Genomic DNA, 20,760 nt, shown 5'->3' with positions numbered 1-20,760 from the left:
TGACGTTGGCTTAGTAACTAAACGATTTATTTATAATTTCGTAACCTTTAAACGCATGCCGGAAGATTTAAATTGGTTCATTATTGTTGTAATGAAAAAAAAAGTTTCATTCAACACAAAACCAAAAACACATATTAATGATAAATTATTTATTATTGTATTCATTGTGAAGCGAGGGGTTTGTATTACTGTACACATAGATTCGAAAAAGTTGTCAAAGACAAATATCTAACAAATAAATGTTATCAAAGGCAAGATAAGTTACTTTTCTACCTAACTGGATATATTTTGTGTGTTTTTATTCAATGTAACATATTTATTCAGCTCGAAAAACATACAGTGTTTACCGATGTATTCGAAAATTCAAGATGGCGTCCTATTCTCTCTTTAAGACGGTAAGTGTGGGAAAAGATGTTATAAATAAAAAAACCGGATAGAATACTGTTAAAAACTCGCTCAATATATGTTACCGTGACAGAGGGTGTGAGACGCCATCTTGAATTTTCGAATACATCCATAAACACTCTATGTTTTTCGAGCTGAATAAATATGTTACATTGAATAAAAACACAAAACATATATCCAATTAGGTAGAAAAGTAATTTATCTTGCCTTTGATAACATTCATTTTTTATATATTTGTTTTTTGACAACTTTTTCGAATCTATGTGTACAGTAATACAAACCCGAAAATTTAATTAAAAACAAATAATCAGACTTAGCTTGTTATAATAGGTATGAATTTATTTGCCCTGGTGTATCACACTCGGGTTATTTTTAGTCCGAAAATAAAGAAGAAATCCTTCCCGACTGGTCAAATGTTTTTGGCGATAAGTTGGGATGAAACGATAAATTAATTTTCTTTAGAAAATTCGTTCGGGTAAGGAGCGGCGTGAATATACTCCTCGATTTTTTTGTTGTCTTTTTCTTGGAGCTCTCCGGAAACGGTGAATGTTCAATGTCACTGTCAAAATTAGTTCCGGGTTAGATGCTACAATTGAAATTTACTAATTTTTAAATAAAAAAGTAAAAAAAAAAAGTTAATAAAAAAAATCGTTGCTTATGTGCGCATAAAAAACTTTCTTTTTTTTTTTTTAGCTTAGGTCGACCTTGGAATCACCCCCCCCAACCTCCAAATCTTAAGAACAGCTTCCGGAATAAACATCACTTTTGGAGGAGGGGGGGCTAATAAACACCATTTGGGGGGATATTAAAAAAAAGTCGATAAAAGTCGTCATTTAAAAAGAAATTTAAAATCAAATGTTTGTAAAAGTGAGAAATTATTAATAAATGTTTAGTAACATTTTTCGGTGCTAATGCAGAGAGTGATCCGCGCTATTTTTTAAATCGTGTTTTTTTTATTCTAAAAAACTCAAAAAGCAAGCGACAAACTATTTTTTGGCCTCATATAATAAAGAAAAAATTTGTAAATTAAAAAATATGGAAGATAAACAATTTAATTATATTTTTTTTGTTTTTTTTTTACTTACTAAACAGAAAATGAAATCTATCGTCAATTCGTGGCTGTGAAATTAATCGAACCGGAAGTTCAGTTTTATCAACAGAACAGATTCGCAGTAACGGTTAAAAATATATTTATTTTATTTAATATTTTAATTTTAATAATTCGATAGGTAAATTTAATTTAAGAACATAAAAACATACCTCGACTCTAACAATGGGTTGTCTGAAAATTTCAAATAAATTGGTAACGTATAAACATGGTTTTATTCGTTTAGAACAAACCAACATCTATATATATATATATATATATATATATATATACATACATATATATATATATATATATATATATATATATATATATAAATCCAACCATCGTCTTGAGTCTATCTCGCATGCGTCTTCGGTTAGCAGAATCAACTCCCAAGACGGTCGATGAAAATTCCTCCACAGTTAAGCAGAGCCAGGTATGTATTTGCGTCATGTATTATTGAATGTATTTGTATTATATGCAATTGACATCTACACACTAAGAGACATTTAACTAGACGGTCAAGACCCTGATAAATACGGCTTGTGAAAAGAAATGCAGAAAAGTTGCTAAAAGAAATAAAGATATTTCTCTCATAAATAGATAAAAGATTATATACAGACAGGAAAAGAACAATCCCCGCTCTTTATAAGAACACAAAACGAAATTTCATTGTACTTTGATAGATACAAATATAGTTGTTTGTCTACCAAGACGTGTTAATATACGCATTATTATTTGATAACGAAGTAATATTTTACATATATTTTGCAGTAAGTTAAAGACTCATGAATTTTTGACACGCCTTCTAAAGTATATGATATAGAGACATTTAAAATAAATAAAACTAATAAGATAAAAAAAAATATTAAATAAGTGCGTTCAGTCATTCGTTCATCAATCCACATGCCAGCAACTGAAAAGTAATTTTATATACAATATTTGTTGAAGTCACGAAAAACAGAAAAAAAAGTAACAACGATGGGGGTCGATATTTACTTGAATATATTTGTACCTTTTATCTTTAAATGTACACTTTCATTTTATTTCATTGCGATCAATTATTTATTCAACTTTTCAGAAGTTTGCTGTCACACAATTCGCGATTTATTTACATGCGTATTAATACTTTTTTTTACGTTGTTATTGTTTTCTATGGCTTTTGAAGAGTTCCCTTTTTTAAAGTAAAGTCTTAATGCATTTAAAAGCAATCAAGTTATTACTTAAGTGAACTAGAAGTGACGTTTTTTTTGTCCATTTTATAAAAAAATCAAAGAAAGCTAAAAGGCCGTGACGTCTATTTGAAATCAACAAAGAAGATTGAAAACCTTTTCGCATGTCACTATAATAAGGCAATAAGCCCCATCAATATATTTGGCATCTTGTTTGGAATGTAAGAGTTGAGATGATTATTGTTTTTTTGTTTTTTTTTCTATTTGAAAACAATTGAAGCCGAAAGGGAAATGAAGCATTATGGGATATATAGAGGGAATAACAGGTAAATTATATGATAAAGATGCATAAAGAGAAAGGCATATAGTGGAATATGAATAAATAGATAACGAACGAAGGAAACAAGAAGAACAAGGGAAGAAGATAAAGAAAAATGAAGGAAGAAGATAAAAAGTAAACGACATTAGAAACATAAAAAGAAGAATAGTCAGAAAAATTCAAACATGTACAGCTTGAATATAAATAAAATATTTAAAAACAAATATACTTTATTTATTGTTGTTCATAAATTCTTTTACTCGTGTACATTGTCTAGCTTCTCTATTTTTTGTCCGGAGATGAAATAAAACAGAAAACAAAAGAAAACAAAACAAAAAACAGAAAGAGACCTAAAATAAAAAAAAAACATCTGAATATTAAGAACAAGGACGATTATGTAAAGGAATTGAAGAAAACACAGAAAAAATAAATAGGTTAGGCGAATCATACGCAAATAACGAAGGAGATAGTTATATTAATAAACGAAGTGATAAACACGCACAACGGTAAAATTAAAAAAAAAACACTGCAAAATTAAAGTAGAATAAGTATTAATAAAAAAAACATAAACTAGAATGAATAAAGTGGACGATAACGAAAAAAAGAAGAGAAAGAAAAAAACAAATAATGACAATAATATTTACAATATGTAGATACAGTAGTAGACGGAGCGGAAAAAGAAGAAACAAATTGAGAATGAAACAATGAAAGGAGAATCATAAGAGAGGCTGCGTAAGGTTAGAACAAGGAACGTGAAGATGAAAACACAGTAGAAAAAAAGAAATAAAAATGAGTGAAGGCAGACGGAGAAATTAAATAATAAAACCAGAAAGTTATATAGAAATACGTAAAATATAAATAAAACAGCTATTAACAAGTGAAAAAGGTAGAGATCGTGAAGAAGAACAACAATTAACAAAAAAGGAAAAGGAAATTCGATAAGTGGACTTAATATTTGCAAAAAAATGAATAAAACATTTTAGAAAACCTGACAGGCAACTAATAAAACATGGCCAATAAAATATCAAAAATTAAAATAAAATCGATAATTGAAACAAGTTGTTGTTTAAAACATTCGACTATTTGTTATTTTGACAAGTTTTCAAAAATTGCATAAATATCTATTCTGTGAATAACATATGAAGCAAATAAAATTAGAGATCAGTTATGCTACTATTGTACTCAGATTACCTGCAATTTTCTCAACGAAAACATTAATCTGCTACACGATTAGCTAACAGATGGGCGATGAGGGTGGTTTATGATACGGACTAATGAACTGGGTGTTCCAAGTTCAAATCCAGTTATTTTCTAGAAACCACTTTTGCTTAGTATGGTGTTAATGTTGTGGTATTATTGGTTGAATAAATGATGAGAAAGACAGTAACAAATAAATAAATATGCATTAACAAAAATACAGAAAAGAGGTAATCGAACCATATTTTTGCTCCTAGCAAATACAGTTGTAAACGATCATCTGCTTCTCGTGTCTGTGTCTGACTCTTCCGTAAACTGCTTCTCGTAACCGGAAGTGACATCATGGACGGAAGTGATATCATAGAATACTTCATTATTCCTGATAATAGGGTTGCGGCTGGCTCTAACAGTTATCTTAACGTAGTCGCTTCTTATATCTTTGTACAAGGAATTCTGACTAGGAACATACCAGGCAAACCAATGACAAAATTAGAATGTTCGAATTCATGATGATAGCGAACAGTGTGGACAATGAAACGTTATATCAAATAAATGCTTTTTCTCTGCTTTCATAATGTTTACAAACACATAAACTGTTCAGTTCCACTCTGTAGTGTATACAATAACAACACGTGTTCAAGCAACCGCATACAATAAATATAACACAGTATGATAGCGGTTACTTAAGCTAGCACGGATTGTTGCGTCAGCAGAACAGTTCAGAGCGACGTGGTACGAAAGTTTGTTTAAACAAACCACTTTCCAGGAAACTGTAAGGGAGAAATTACCTGGAAGATAAAATAAAAAGAAATTGAGGTCAAAGTAGGTTAACTACAAAAGGGTATGAGGGGAGATACAGCAATGGTCTCATAGATGTGAAATTTAAAAAAGCGGATTTTTGAAAGTTAGTTTCCATGATTACCTGAATTAGATACATTGGTAATACAATGATTTAATACTTAAAAGATGTGAAAATATCCACAAGCGACATTTACTTCAACAGTTGTCTATTTGGTCGTTGTGTATGTATATGTCTCCATTTGATCTACTCGTTAGATATACATTAATTCAACTGTATTATTTTTCCTGTCTCTCTATCTCTCTCTCTCTCTCTCTAAGTTATGTTTGTATTTGTTAAACACGAATATATATCTTAGAACAAATGCTAGAATCTGTCGAAGATTCTGTTTTTATTTACTCACATTAACCTCTAACAATTTATATCATTACTTGGGCGTAATGTGCTTATATTTGAAACTAAGATCTTTTGTACGTTACATTTAAAGTTCTGCATATCAGTACGATCAGGAAAGCGGTCTGATCGAGGTGAGAAACTATTAGAGTAGAAAGCGGTATGGCATTTAGGGACCTCAAAAGTTAAGGGTGAGATTTTGTTGATAAGCGCGTTTGTCAGGAATGCATACGGTGAGGGGCACAATTACAACGAGTTCATGAGAGCACATTCAATTAAAATACTTGTATAACAGGCACAGAGATGCAGCATTGCGGTGGTGGACAGGGAGTGGAACTTAATTTACAAAGTAGGACTTATCAGATTGAAAACTCTGTTTTGGACGCCGTCAAAAAGGAAGAAGCTAGTGGTATATGCACCAGCCCTGATGTGACAACAATAATCCATGTATGGGCGAATGGTGGTCTTCTAAAGGTACAGAATATTCTCAGGTGTGAGTAGTCTTTCAGCTCGATAGCAGCTTCCGGCGTGTCTTCACTGTATTTGTTAAAGTTCATATTGCGCGTGAATGTTAAACTGAGGAGATTGTAGGAAAAATACTCAGGTAGGATGTTATTTGTCTTGGATATCGGTGGTTGGAGAGATGTCTTGTAATTTTTAAATGAGAGTAGCTTTATCTAACTAGCATATAAATGTTATCATCCATTTTCGGCTCAACTCCACTACAGTCTGGAGGTTATTTACTTACGAGTTTGTCATGGTCCTGAATTTATATACAAAGATTCCTCCCTCATGCATGTTATATAGCGTTTTATTATGAGCATATATACCCATCTCGAGGACAATATTATCTGCCAGGTTGTTAATGAATATCAGGAAAAAAATCGTCTAAGTATCGATGCCTGAGGCACTCCTACATTTATTTTATGCTGATTGGATGTACGTCCATCAATAACAACCTGGGTGGTCGCATTATCTAAGAAGGATATAAATATATTTTGTAGACATCCAGTTATATCGTAGGATTACATTTTCATTAGCATCCCTTCGTGCCACACTTTTTCAAAGGCCTTGTATAAATATATATATATATATATATATATATATATATATATATATATATATATATATATATATATATATATATATATATATATATATAACAGGCTACATCCCTGGCTTCGTCCGCCTTATCCAGTGCATGTTATATACGTTTATATATGACTGTTAAAATATATGCATTAGAAAAATGCTGCAGTAATCCGTACTTTTAATTGTATTTTGTTTTGTACAAGATGAAATGTTCTACATACATAGGTATACATAGCCACACTGGTGGCACTTACTGGCCATGGAAAATAGAAAACTGACAAAATTACTTCGGGAAACAAGCGGCAACGCTTACCGAGACTGAAAGAAATGTGGAAGAAACTGATATATTACTCGCAGCAAATAATAAACATCGAGGAAAACAATGATACGTCACATAACTACACAGTTATAAAGTGGACATTTACAAGAGTGTCGAATACAAATAAACGGGTAAAAAATATTATGAAGAGGTGCAAATACGCAAGAAATTAAGTGAACGTGAAAATCATCGCGCACGTATCGTAACTTTTTTATGTAGCGGAAAACGTTTTCACATACGAGATGAAAGAATACCTATCTACCGTAACACATGCTATTTTTCTCGCTCATTATATCTATATATTATGATTCACCTGCATAAGGGTGATGATTTCGTTAGAAAGGCTTACTGATATCTCTGCTTATAAATCCTCATATAAAGACTGTTATTGATTTAGGGGAAACAATGCTGAAAAAAACCCAGAAACAACCAAATTCATAAAGATTGAGTTAGTGGCTTCTGTCTGGGTTCGCCGTATAAAAAATCATGCGAAGTTCAGGCTATTCGTACTATGCGGATATGCGTCCTCGACAATCAGTTCGACAGTCACTTTTTTGATGTCGAGCTAAGCTAAATAATCCTATTTTATTTAAGGGGAAAACCTTCCCAGATATTGTCTTTTCTGTAATAAAAAGAAACTTACTGCTAATCAGCTGATGTTCTCTTACCGGGTGGAGTTGCGTAGATGCTTCTAGAAACCAATGCGCTAATCTGTTCAAGCTAGCTTTGCAGCCCATCGACTAAATAATATCAGTCGTGAATGCATAGTAATTTTCGATCTGAATGAATTCAGGTTATCGTAAGGGATATATAAACTAATATGTAGGCGCTAGTTTCAAAGTTTGATGTTTACATACAATTATATGCGTGATGAGTTATATAGAATCAGTATGCCTATATTATTATGGATTAGAAATTACATGTTTTATACTCGAAACTCATAACTTCAACTATGAAGCTATCAAATGTGATAGAGAAAAACGACAAGACTCATATAATTTTCATTGTTTTACATGTATTTCCACATTCATAACAGACGTCTCATTGCATTAGTGAGTTAGATAAACGTATAATTAAAATGCATTAAATAACCCATCACTTCGAATAATTTGTGATTTAATTTAATTCTATTTTGATTTGATTAATTTTCAATTGTTTGTTACATCAACTTAACATTACTAAATTTTTAGACATGCTGCGAAAGATGAAAAATGATCTTTGGTTTTCTCGCGATTTAATCTCCAATGCTTTATGAATTTGATGATTTAATTCATAATTTTATAATTGATGATCTTATTATTTTTTATTTGATTGGTCGATCGTCAACAAGTTTTGATTACGTGAAACCGACGTTAATGTATAGGAAGGAAGCATCACACTCTAATATAATAAACAAATACTTCACAACCAAAATATTTTCTTCAAATTTTATACTTTAGTAATTTAATTCCTAATATAATGAATTATTTTTCACATGTGCACAATAATATTCTCTAAATAAGGTCGAGTATAGTGTGTTTAATAAACCCCATCTTCAAACGTTATTGACAAATATAATAGTTTATGTGATGCAAAACCGGAATGCTATTAAACAGCTGTAGCGTTTTTAGAATTTGTTCATGCACAAATACAAGCCTAAGTTTGGTTTACAAAAAAAGAATAAACAGAATCAAATTACAGTGCAAGTAAATGAGTTTGAATCTCACTGAAGTCTACTGGATTTTTCCTTAATTAGATAGACGATTCTAAAATGTAACATCATAATACAAAAAAAAAACAATTTTAAACTTGTTGATTTGATTATTTTATTTAATGACCTATCAACACTTTCCGGATTATTTAATTCTGAATTCAGCTATTTTGTAAAAGTATTTATATTACAAGTTTTTATATCGGTGTTTTGATTGATTGTTTTATTAAGAGAAAAATGATGTTCGTTGTGTTTTGTCAGAACATGATTGTGTTTTGTTAAGGGAAAATACAATACTAACTGATAATGTTTAACGAATTTATCAATAAGCCGGTATCTTACAACAAACTAATTTGAAAATATTGGAGTAAATATTATTGTTTTGTTGGATGATATTTTAAAAGTAAACAAAGTTGTATTCGAAATTACTTGGAAGCGAATAATTTTAACTGAATGACATGGTTTCTGATGTTTTGTCAATAAAATACAATACAAATCCACATTGTGTGTAATTATTATTACATCGTAGACACGTTACAAAAAGTAGATGTTAAATCTTTATTCCAATATCTATGTACCCTAACACTATTAAATGATATAACCTAATATGTTATTATACAATTTTCCGCGTTACCTTAGCACCGTTTTGCATCTTTCCGGTTTAATTTCTAGATAAGAAGTTTATATGCACCTTTATGTCCAAAATCATTCAATTTATAACCATGTTTTATTGTATCTCTAAGTTTCTGAGGAAAGCATCTGATTTATAGAGTTGCCTTCAAAGATAATGTATTAATATGCAGAGCACATATGATGAATTCCCAAGTTTCCTCATGTGTGCATGTGTACTTGCGTGCTAATTGCTTTTCTATTATTTCTATTATTTTGGTACTTTTGAAAAACGTGGTCCCAATTTATTGCTGAAAAACTTAGTTTTTAAGTACCTACTTGTATGGAGGTTTTTGAAAAGTGGTTGTGTCAATGTTAATGTAGCTTGACGTTAAAAACATTTAGGAAAAAAGAAAGGTTCTGTAATGCCCTACTAATAATATAAAGAGAGATGATATATTATTTTAAGTATTATAGTCTAATCCAGACACTACACATTTTCTTACATAAACATATTATAGATTATTATTCATGTCAGTTTATTGGATTTATCGGGTGTAATTCTGTAATATAGTTTGTTAATACAAGTTTTGTTCACTTTATCACTGCGTTGGTTTTGATTGTTACCGGCGGGAAATTATATAATGGGTAGCTGGACAAGTTCTTGTCAAACACCAATTCCCCTAAAAAAAAGAGAAAAATGTTCTGGATAATAAACCCATTTCTTTGCTTCAAATTAATAAGGCTCCTCTATTAGGATTATCAATTGTGTGTCTTTTTTGTCTTTCCGTCCTCGTCTTCAAAAAAGAAAAAATATTATTTACACATCCACTTTATTTATATAATTCGCATACATCCACTATTCATACATATCACCTCCCTACTTTTTATTACTATACTATGAATATATTTACATTTTTGTTTCCTAATACTATTTTTATATAAATTTATTTAAAATATATATATAAATTATAAATAATATAATGATATACATAAGATTTTCTTTAGCAATGAGTAATGTAGTTTTGAATTTTCTCTAAGAATCTTCGTTGTTTAGTTTTATACGATTAAAACGTATCAGTATAATGATCCAGTACTATATTAAGCTGTTTAAATAGTTTATATTTATCACCACTATGTTTAATCATTCTTTTTACTAAGCTACAGACTGGAGGTATAAAGTCTATTATTTTTAGAGTGCAAATATATAACCACATTATTTATTTGGGGATATAGACAACTTTTCTAATAATATAATAAAGCATATTTATGTTGTTCCACCTGGACAACGCGACCTTTTATCATGCTTGCTCTGTTACAATATTGAGCACTTTTAGCAGATATCGTGTTCTCTTACAACTTCAATAACGCCGCATGGATTTTCTTGTATAAAATTGTATGAGTAAAATTGATGACATTGCTTTGTCATTTTATCGGACGACATGCCCTTTAAACGAAACCTTTTCATTGATAACTAATACTCCTTAATATATGATAATTCACTATTCTGTTTTTGGCTACCCAGCAACATCAAGGATTTTGTCTTGTATGGAAAAAAACGGACTCCCAACAAAAACTGGCCCAGATTACCCTCACTGAACGAATATAAATATATTTTTGTGAACGACTTTCCGTAAAAAATGTTTTAAACGGTTACAATTAAAATATATTCGCGATTTATCTACGAATACCAATGCATTAAATAGTAATTGAACCTGCAAATACACTCTCATCTAAATCAAACAGCAATAAAAACAATGCGCCTACTTATTTCGTTTTATTCGTAAAATTTGCAAAGGTACCTCGTGGGAAGCGAAGAAAATAGTACAAAGTATAAACGTATAAAATTCAAATTCCGAATTAAATTACTAGGCACACTCACTTTACTCTGTTCATATGCAAAAACATAACTGCTTTAACGTTGTAGTCGTATATTTCAGCGCGTTTGTAAATTTCAGAATCTTTATTCAACTGTAATAAACGTTTTTTTCTTGTTTTAAAATATATGTTGTTGATCACCTATATTATTAAAGGAAAGAAAAAGATAAAAAAAAATATGAAACGTCATCCAAAAGGTGGGCGCGAACGCAAAATAAAATAGATCTCTTACAAGCTTTTAATTCAGTAGCCGCGCATATTAGTATTTTAAAACTACACTGCTGATCCAAAATTTAAGACCCTTTTTTAGGATAGATTTTAAACTCTTCCGACTAAAGGTTACTAATACTACAATCTAAAAGGTTATGGAAACAAAAAGCTACATTCCAAAAATGTATTTAAAAGTTTACATTTGAAAAAAAATTCTTCCAGCGATATTGGCATGACAAAAACATGGCCCTTGATTTTTTTCCACGTTTCATAGTGGTGTAGATTCCGTAATTTTATGTGATGCTTTTTCTTACAGAGGGGAGATGGAGCTCCAGGTGGTGCACGGTCGTCAGACAGATGTTCTTTATGTTACCATGCTGCAAAAAGCATATTTGATGATGGAGGGTCATCTTTTGTGTGGGGATGGCTGGTTATTACAACAGGATAATTCTACAATCCCCACTGCAAAACGGACCTTGAGCTTTCTATGAGAAAATGGAGTCCATCTTTTGAGACATCCTTCATGCTTACCGGACTTAGATCCAGTTGTAAATGTTTAGGGATGGATGACAAAAGAGGTTTTTCGAAATGGCAAACAATATTCCACCAAAAATGAATCTCGTGAAGCTATTTTCAGAAACTGGAGCAGGACCCCCCCACACACACAATGAAACACTTATTGCTAGCACATCCCAAAAAAATTTTTAATCATGAAAAACAATTGAGAAAGGAGTCATTATTAAGTTTCATTGTTGAATGTTTTCATACACTTTTCATACACTTTTTACAATTTAATAGAATTTTTGTCTCTGGTCTTATAATTTTGATCATGTCTAAAAAGCCTAATTTAATGAAGATATACATTTAAAAAATAAATCCTTCGAATATAGCTTTTTGTTTCCATAACATTTTACATTGCAGTATTAGTAACCTTAATTTCGAAGATTTAAAATCTATCTTTTAAAAAAAGCTGTTTTTTTTTTTCAGATTTTTAAGTGGTCTGAAATTTTTGATCAGAAGTGTATCTTGGTAATATTCAGTCTCATCAATTTTTTTAGTTTATACCATAAGGTTTCAGATGTTTAAAATCTACGTATTTTCCTTTACAACCTGCAATATATATATATATATATATATATATATATACATATATATATTATATATACATATATATAAATATATATATATATAAATATACATATATATATACATTTAAGATTCAAATATTAATAACTACATTTTATTTCAGTATTTAATTTATGTATTTCTGTTGTATTAAATGCTAGCTTTAATTTTTTTTTTTTTTTTTTTTTTCTCGTCCATAAATGTTTATCTACCAAGTTGATCTTAAATATTGTATAATCAATCCATTATATTATCATTTTCAGTCCCCCACCCCTAATTTCTGGCTCCCATCTTATCTCGCAATTATAACGTCACCAACTAACTTCGGAAGAACCCCCCCCCCATCCGATTTTGTTTTATATCATAAGTTGCTTAAAACGTGATTAGTTAAAGTTCAGAATAAAATCACGCTTTCTCTTAACGGTTAATTTAAAAAAAAAAAATCTTCTGAACGCTATTAAAAGTTAAATTCTTCACTAGTTTGGAGACGGAATGCGTTGTTGTGATAAGTGATTTTCTCTATTAATTCGCACTTTTTATTTTAAGATTCAAATATTAATAACTACATTTTATTTCAGTATTTAATTTATGTATTTCTGTTGTATTAAATGCTAGCTTTAATTTTTTTTTTTTTTTTTTTTTTTTTTCTCGTCCATAAATGTTTATCTACCAAGTTGATCTTAAATATTGTATAATCAATCCATTATATTATCATTTTCAGTCCCCCACCCCTAATTTCTGGCTCCCATCTTATCTCGCAATTATAACGTCACCAACTAACTTCGGAAGAACCCCCCCCCCATCCGATTTTGTTTTATATCATAAGTTGCTTAAAACGTGATTAGTTAAAGTTCAGAATAAAATCACGCTTTCTCTTAACGGTTAATTTAAAAAAAAAAAAATCTTCTGAACGCTATTAAAAGTTAAATTCTTCACTAGTTTGGAGACGGAATGCGTTGTTGTGATAAGTGATTTTCTCTATTAATTCGCACTTTTTATTTTAAGATTCAAATATTAATAACTACATTTTATTTCAGTATTTAATTTATGTATTTCTGTTGTATTAAATGCTAGCTTTAATTTTTTTTTTTTTTTTTTTTTTTCTCGTCCATAAATGTTTATCTACCAAGTTGATCTTAAATATTGTATAATCAATCCATTATATTATCATTTTCAGTCCCCCACCCCTAATTTCTGGCTCCCATCTTATCTCGCAATTATAACGTCACCAACTAACTTCGGAAGAACCCCCCCCCATCCGATTTTGTTTTATATCATAAGTTGCTTAAAACGTGATTAGTTAAAGTTCAGAATAAAATCACGCTTTCTCTTAACGGTTAATTTAAAAAAAAAAAATCTTCTGAACGCTATTAAAAGTTAAATTCTTCACTAGTTTGGAGACGGAATGCGTTGTTGTGATAAGTGATTTTCTCTATTAATTCGCACTTTTTATTTTAAGATTCAAATATTAATAACTACATTTTATTTCAGTATTTAATTTATGTATTTCTGTTGTATTAAATGCTAGCTTTAATTTTTTTTTTTTTTTTTTTTTTTTTTTTCTCGTCCATAAATGTTTATCTACCAAGTTGATCTTAAATATTGTATAATCAATCCATTATATTATCATTTTCAGTCCCCCACCCCTAATTTCTGGCTCCCATCTTATCTCGCAATTATAACGTCACCAACTAACTTCGGAAGAACCCCCCCCCCATCCGATTTTGTTTTATATCATAAGTTGCTTAAAACGTGATTAGTTAAAGTTCAGAATAAAATCACGCTTTCTCTTAACGGTTAATTTAAAAAAAAAAAATCTTCTGAACGCTATTAAAAGTTAAATTCTTCACTAGTTTGGAGACGGAATGCGTTGTTGTGATAAGTGATTTTCTCTATTAATTCGCACTTTTTATTTTAAGATTCAAATATTAATAACTACATTTTATTTCAGTATTTAATTTATGTATTTCTGTTGTATTAAATGCTAGCTTTAATTTTTTTTTTTTTTTTTTTTTTTTTCTCGTCCATAAATGTTTATCTACCAAGTTGATCTTAAATATTGTATAATCAATCCATTATATTATCATTTTCAGTCCCCCACCCCTAATTTCTGGCTCCCATCTTATCTCGCAATTATAACGTCACCAACTAACTTCGGAAGAACCCCCCCCCATCCGATTTTGTTTTATATCATAAGTTGCTTAAAACGTGATTAGTTAAAGTTCAGAATAAAATCACGCTTTCTCTTAACGGTTAATTTAAAAAAAAAAAATCTTCTGAACGCTATTAAAAGTTAAATTCTTCACTAGTTTGGAGACGGAATGCGTTGTTGTGATAAGTGATTTTCTCTATTAATTCGCACTTTTTATTTTAAGATTCAAATATTAATAACTACATTTTATTTCAGTATTTAATTTATGTATTTCTGTTGTATTAAATGCTAGCTTTAATTTTTTTTTTTTTTTTTTTTTTTTTTTCTCGTCCATAAATGTTTATCTACCAAGTTGATCTTAAATATTGTATAATCAATCCATTATATTATCATTTTCAGTCCCCCACCCCTAATTTCTGGCTCCCATCTTATCTCGCAATTATAACGTCACCAACTAACTTCGGAAGAACCCCCCCCCATCCGATTTTGTTTTATATCATAAGTTGCTTAAAACGTGATTAGTTAAAGTTCAGAATAAAATCACGCTTTCTCTTAACGGTTAATTTAAAAAAAAAAAATCTTCTGAACGCTATTAAAAGTTAAATTCTTCACTAGTTTGGAGACGGAATGCGTTGTTGTGATAAGTGATTTTCTCTATTAATTCGCACTTTTTATTTTAAGATTCAAATATTAATAACTACATTTTATTTCAGTATTTAATTTATGTATTTCTGTTGTATTAAATGCTAGCTTTAATTTTTTTTTTTTTTTTTTTTTTTTTCTCGTCCATAAATGTTTATCTACCAAGTTGATCTTAAATATTGTATAATCAATCCATTATATTATCATTTTCAGTCCCCCACCCCTAATTTCTGGCTTCCATCTTATCTCGCAATTATAACGTCACCAACTAACTTCGGAAGAACCCCCCCCCCATCCGATTTTGTTTTATATCATAAGTTGCTTAAAACGTGATTAGTTAAAGTTCAGAATAAAATCACGCTTTCTCTTAACGGTTAATTTAAAAAAAAAAATCTTCTGAACGCTATTAAAAGTTAAATTCTTCACTAGTTTGGAGACGGAATGCGTTGTTGTGATAAGTGATTTTCTCTATTAATTCGCACTTTTTATTTTAAGATTCAAATATTAATAACTACATTTTATTTCAGTATTTAATTTATGTATTTCTGTTGTATTAAATGCTAGCTTTAATTTTTTTTTTTTTTTTTTTTTTTTTTTTCTCGTCCATAAATGTTTATCTACCAAGTTGATCTTAAATATTGTATAATCAATCCATTATATTATCATTTTCAGTCCCCCACCCCTAATTTCTGGCTCCCATCTTATCTCGCAATTATAACGTCACCAACTAACTTCGGAAGAACCCCCCCCCCCCATCCGATTTTGTTTTATATCATAAGTTGCTTAAAACGTGATTAGTTAAAGTTCAGAATAAAATCACGCTTTCTCTTAACGGTTAATTTAAAAAAAAAAAAATCTTCTGAACGCTATTAAAAGTTAAATTCTTCACTAGTTTGGAGACGGAATGCGTTGTTGTGATAAGTGATTTTCTCTATTAATTCGCACTTTTTATTTTAAGATTCAAATATTAATAACTACATTTTATTTCAGTATTTAATTTATGTATTTCTGTTGTATTAAATGCTAGCTTTAATTTTTTTTTTTTTTTTTTTTTTTTTCTCGTCCATAAATGTTTATCTACCAAGTTGATCTTAAATATTGTATAATCAATCCATTATATTATCATTTTCAGTCCCCCACCCCTAATTTCTGGCTCCCATCTTATCTCGCAATTATAACGTCACCAACTAACTTCGGAAGAACCCCCCCCCCATCCGATTTTGTTTTATATCATAAGTTGCTTAAAACGTGATTAGTTAAAGTTCAGAATAAAATCACGCTTTCTCTTAACGGTTAATTTAAAAAAAAAAAATCTTCTGAACGCTATTAAAAGTTAAATTCTTCACTAGTTTGGAGACGGAATGCGTTGTTGTGATAAGTGATTTTCTCTATTAATTCGCACTTTTTATTTTAAGATTCAAATATTAATAACTACATTTTATTTCAGTATTTAATTTATGTATTTCTGTTGTATTAAATGCTAGCTTTAATTTTTTTTTTTTTTTTTTTTTTTTTTTCTCGTCCATAAATGTTTATCTACCAAGTTGATCTTAAATATTGTATAATCAATCCATTATATTATCATTTTCAGTCCCCCACCCCTAATTTCTGGCTCCCATCTTATCTCGCAATTATAACGTCACCAACTAACTTCGGAAGAACCCCCCCCCCCATCCGATTTTGTTTTATATCATAAGTTGCTTAAAACGTGATTAGTTAAAGTTCAGAATAAAATCACGCTTTCTCTTAACGGTTAATTTAAAAAAAAAAAAATCTTCTGAACGCTATTAAAAGTTAAATTCTTCACTAGTTTGGAGACGGAATGCGTTGTTGTGATAAGTGATTTTCTCTATTAATTCGCACTTTTTATTTTAAGATTCAAATATTAATAACTACATTTTATTTCAGTATTTAATTTATGTATTTCTGTTGTATTAAATGCTAGCTTTAATTTTTTTTTTTTTTTTTTTTTTTTTCTCGTCCATAAATGTTTATCTACCAAGTTGATCTTAAATATTGTATAATCAATCCATTATATTATCATTTTCAGTCCCCCACCCCTAATTTCTGGCTCCCATCTTATCTCGTAATTATAACGTCACCAACTAACTTCGGAAGAACCCCCCCCCATCCGATTTTGTTTTATATCATAAGTTGCTTAAAACGTGATTAGTTAAAGTTCAGAATAAAATCACGCTTTCTCTTAACGGTTAATTTAAAAAAAAAAAAATCTTCTGAACGCTATTAAAAGTTAAATTCTTCACTAGTTTGGAGACGGAATGCGTTGTTGTGATAAGTGATTTTCTCTATTAATTCGCACTTTTTATTTTAAGATTCAAATATTAATAACTACATTTTATTTCAGTATTTAATTTATGTATTTCTGTTGTATTAAATGCTAGCTTTAATTTTTTTTTTTTTTTTTTTTTTTTTTTTCTCGTCCATAAATGTTTATCTACCAAGTTGATCTTAAATATTGTATAATCAATCCATTATATTATCATTTTCAGTCCCCCACCCCTAATTTCTGGCTCCCATCTTATCTCGCAATTATAACGTCACCAACTAACTTCGGAAGAACCCCCCCCCATCCGATTTTGTTTTATATCATAAGTTGCTTAAAACGTGATTAGTTAAAGTTCAGAATAAAATCACGCTTTCTCTTAACGGTTAATTTAAAAAAAAAAAATCTTCTGAACGCTATTAAAAGTTAAATTCTTCACTAGTTTGGAGACGGAATGCGTTGTTGTGATAAGTGATTTTCTCTATTAATTCGCACTTTTTATTTTAAGATTCAAATATTAATAACTACATTTTATTTCAGTATTTAATTTATGTATTTCTGTTGTATTAAATGCTAGCTTTAATTTTTTTTTTTTTTTTTTTTTTTTTCTCGTCCATAAATGTTTATCTACCAAGTTGATCTTAAATATTGTATAATCAATCCATTATATTATCATTTTCAGTCCCCCACCCCTAATTTCTGGCTTCCATCTTATCTCGCAATTATAACGTCACCAACTAACTTCGGAAGAACCCCCCCCCATCCGATTTTGTTTTATATCATAAGTTGCTTAAAACGTGATTAGTTAAAGTTCAGAATAAAATCACGCTTTCTCTTAACGGTTAATTTAAAAAAAAAAATCTTCTGAACGCTATTAAAAGTTAAATTCTTCACTAGTTTGGAGACGGAATGCGTTGTTGTGATAAGTGATTTTCTCTATTAATTCGCACTTTTTATTTTAAGATTCAAATATTAATAACTACATTTTATTTCAGTATTTAATTTATGTATTTCTGTTGTATTAAATGCTAGCTTTAATTTTTTTTTTTTTTTTTTTTTTTTTTCTCGTCCATAAATGTTTATCTACCAAGTTGATCTTAAATATTGTATAATCAATCCATTATATTATCATTTTCAGTCCCCCACCCCTAATTTCTGGCTCCCATCTTATCTCGCAATTATAACGTCACCAACTAACTTCGGAAGAACCCCCCCCCCATCCGATTTTGTTTTATATCATAAGTTGCTTAAAACGTGATTAGTTAAAGTTCAGAATAAAATCACGCTTTCTCTTAACGGTTAATTTAAAAAAAAAAAATCTTCTGAACGCTATTAAAAGTTAAATTCTTCACTAGTTTGGAGACGGAATGCGTTGTTGTGATAAGTGATTTTCTCTATTAATTCGCACTTTTTATTTTAAGATTCAAATATTAATAATTACATTTTATTTCAGTATTTAATTTATGTATTTCTGTTGTATTAAATGCTAGCTTTAATTTTTTTTTTTTTTCTCGTCCATAAATGTTTATCTACCAAGTTGATCTTAAATATTGTATAATCAATCCATTATATTATCATTTTCAGTCCCCCACCCCTAATTTCTGGCTCCCATCTTATCTCGCAATTATAACGTCACCAACTAACTTCGGAAGAACCCCCCCCCATCCGATTTTGTTTTATATCATAAGTTGCTTAAAACGTGATTAGTTAAAGTTCAGAATAAAATCACGCTTTCTCTTAACGGTTAATTTAAAAAAAAAAAATCTTCTGAACGCTATTAAAAGTTAAATTCTTCACTAGTTTGGAGACGGAATGCGTTGTTGTGATAAGTGATTTTCTCTATTAATTCGCACTTTTTATTTTAAGATTCAAATATTAATAACTACATTTTATTTCAGTATTTAATTTATGTATTTCTGTTGTATTAAATGCTAGCTTTAATTTTTTTTTTTTTTTTTTTTTTTTTTTTTTTTTTTTTCTCGTCCATAAATGTTTATCTACCAAGTTGATCTTAAATATTGTATAATCAATCCATTATATTATCATTTTCAGTCCCCCACCCCTAATTTCTGGCTCCCATCTTATCTCGCAATTATAACGTCACCAACTAACTTCGGAAGAACCCCCCCCCATCCGATTTTGTTTTATATCATAAGTTGCTTAAAACGTGATTAGTTAAAGTTCAGAATAAAATCACGCTTTCTCTTAACGGTTAATTTAAAAAAAAAAAATCTTCTGAACGCTATTAAAAGTTAAATTCTTCACTAGTTTGGAGACGGAATGCGTTGTTGTGATAAGTGATTTTCTCTATTAATTCGCACTTTTTATTTTAAGATTCAAATATTAATAACTACATTTTATTTCAGTATTTAATTTATGTATTTCTGTTGTATTAAATGCTAGCTTTAATTTTTTTTTTTTTTTTTTTTTTTTTTTTTTTTTTCTCGTCCATAAATGTTTATCTACCAAGTTGATCTTAAATATTGTATAATCAATCCATTATATTATCATTTTCAGTCCCCCACCCCTAATTTCTGGCTCCCATCTTATCTCGCAATTATAACGTCACCAACTAACTTCGGAAGAACCCCCCCCCCATCCGATTTTGTTTTATATCATAAGTTGCTTAAAACGTGATTAGTTAAAGTTCAGAATAAAATCACGCTTTCTCTTAACGGTTAATTTAAAAAAAAAAAAATCTTCTGAACGCTATTAAAAGTTAAATTCTTCACTAGTTTGGAGACGGAATGCGTTGTTGTGATAAGTGATTTTCTCTATTAATTCGCACTTTTTATTTTAAGATTCAAATATTAATAACTACATTTTATTTCAGTATTTAATTTATGTATTTCTGTTGTATTAAATGCTAGCTTTAATTTTTTTTTTTTTTTTTTTTTTTTTTTCTCGTCCATAAATGTTTATCTACCAAGTTGATCTTAAATATTGTATAATCAATCCATTATATTATCATTTTCAGTCCCCCACCCCTAATTTCTGGCTCCCATCTTATCTCGCAATTATAACGTCACCAACTAACTTCGGAAGAACCCCCCCCCCATCCGATTTTGTTTTATATCATAAGTTGCTTAAAACGTGATTAGTTAAAGTTCAGAATAAAATCACGCTTTCTCTTAACGGTTAATTTAAAAAAAAAAAAATCTTCTGAACGCTATTAAAAGTTAAATTCTTCACTAGTTTGGAGACGGAATGCGTTGTTGTGATAAGTGATTTTCTCTATTAATTCGCACTTTTTATTTTAAGATTCAAATATTAATAACTACATTTTATTTCAGTATTTAATTTATGTATTTCTGTTGTATTAAATGCTAGCTTTAATTTTTTTTTTTTTTTTTTTTTTTTTTTTCTCGTCCATAAATGTTTATC

Source organism: Euprymna scolopes, chromosome 4 (assembly GCF_053919585.1).
Source record: "Euprymna scolopes isolate OS-2025 chromosome 4, ASM5391958v1, whole genome shotgun sequence".
Classification (NCBI taxonomy): Eukaryota; Metazoa; Mollusca; class Cephalopoda; order Sepiida; family Sepiolidae; genus Euprymna; species Euprymna scolopes.
The sequence above is the reverse complement of the archived record's forward strand: the minus strand, read 5'-3'. Positions refer to the sequence as shown.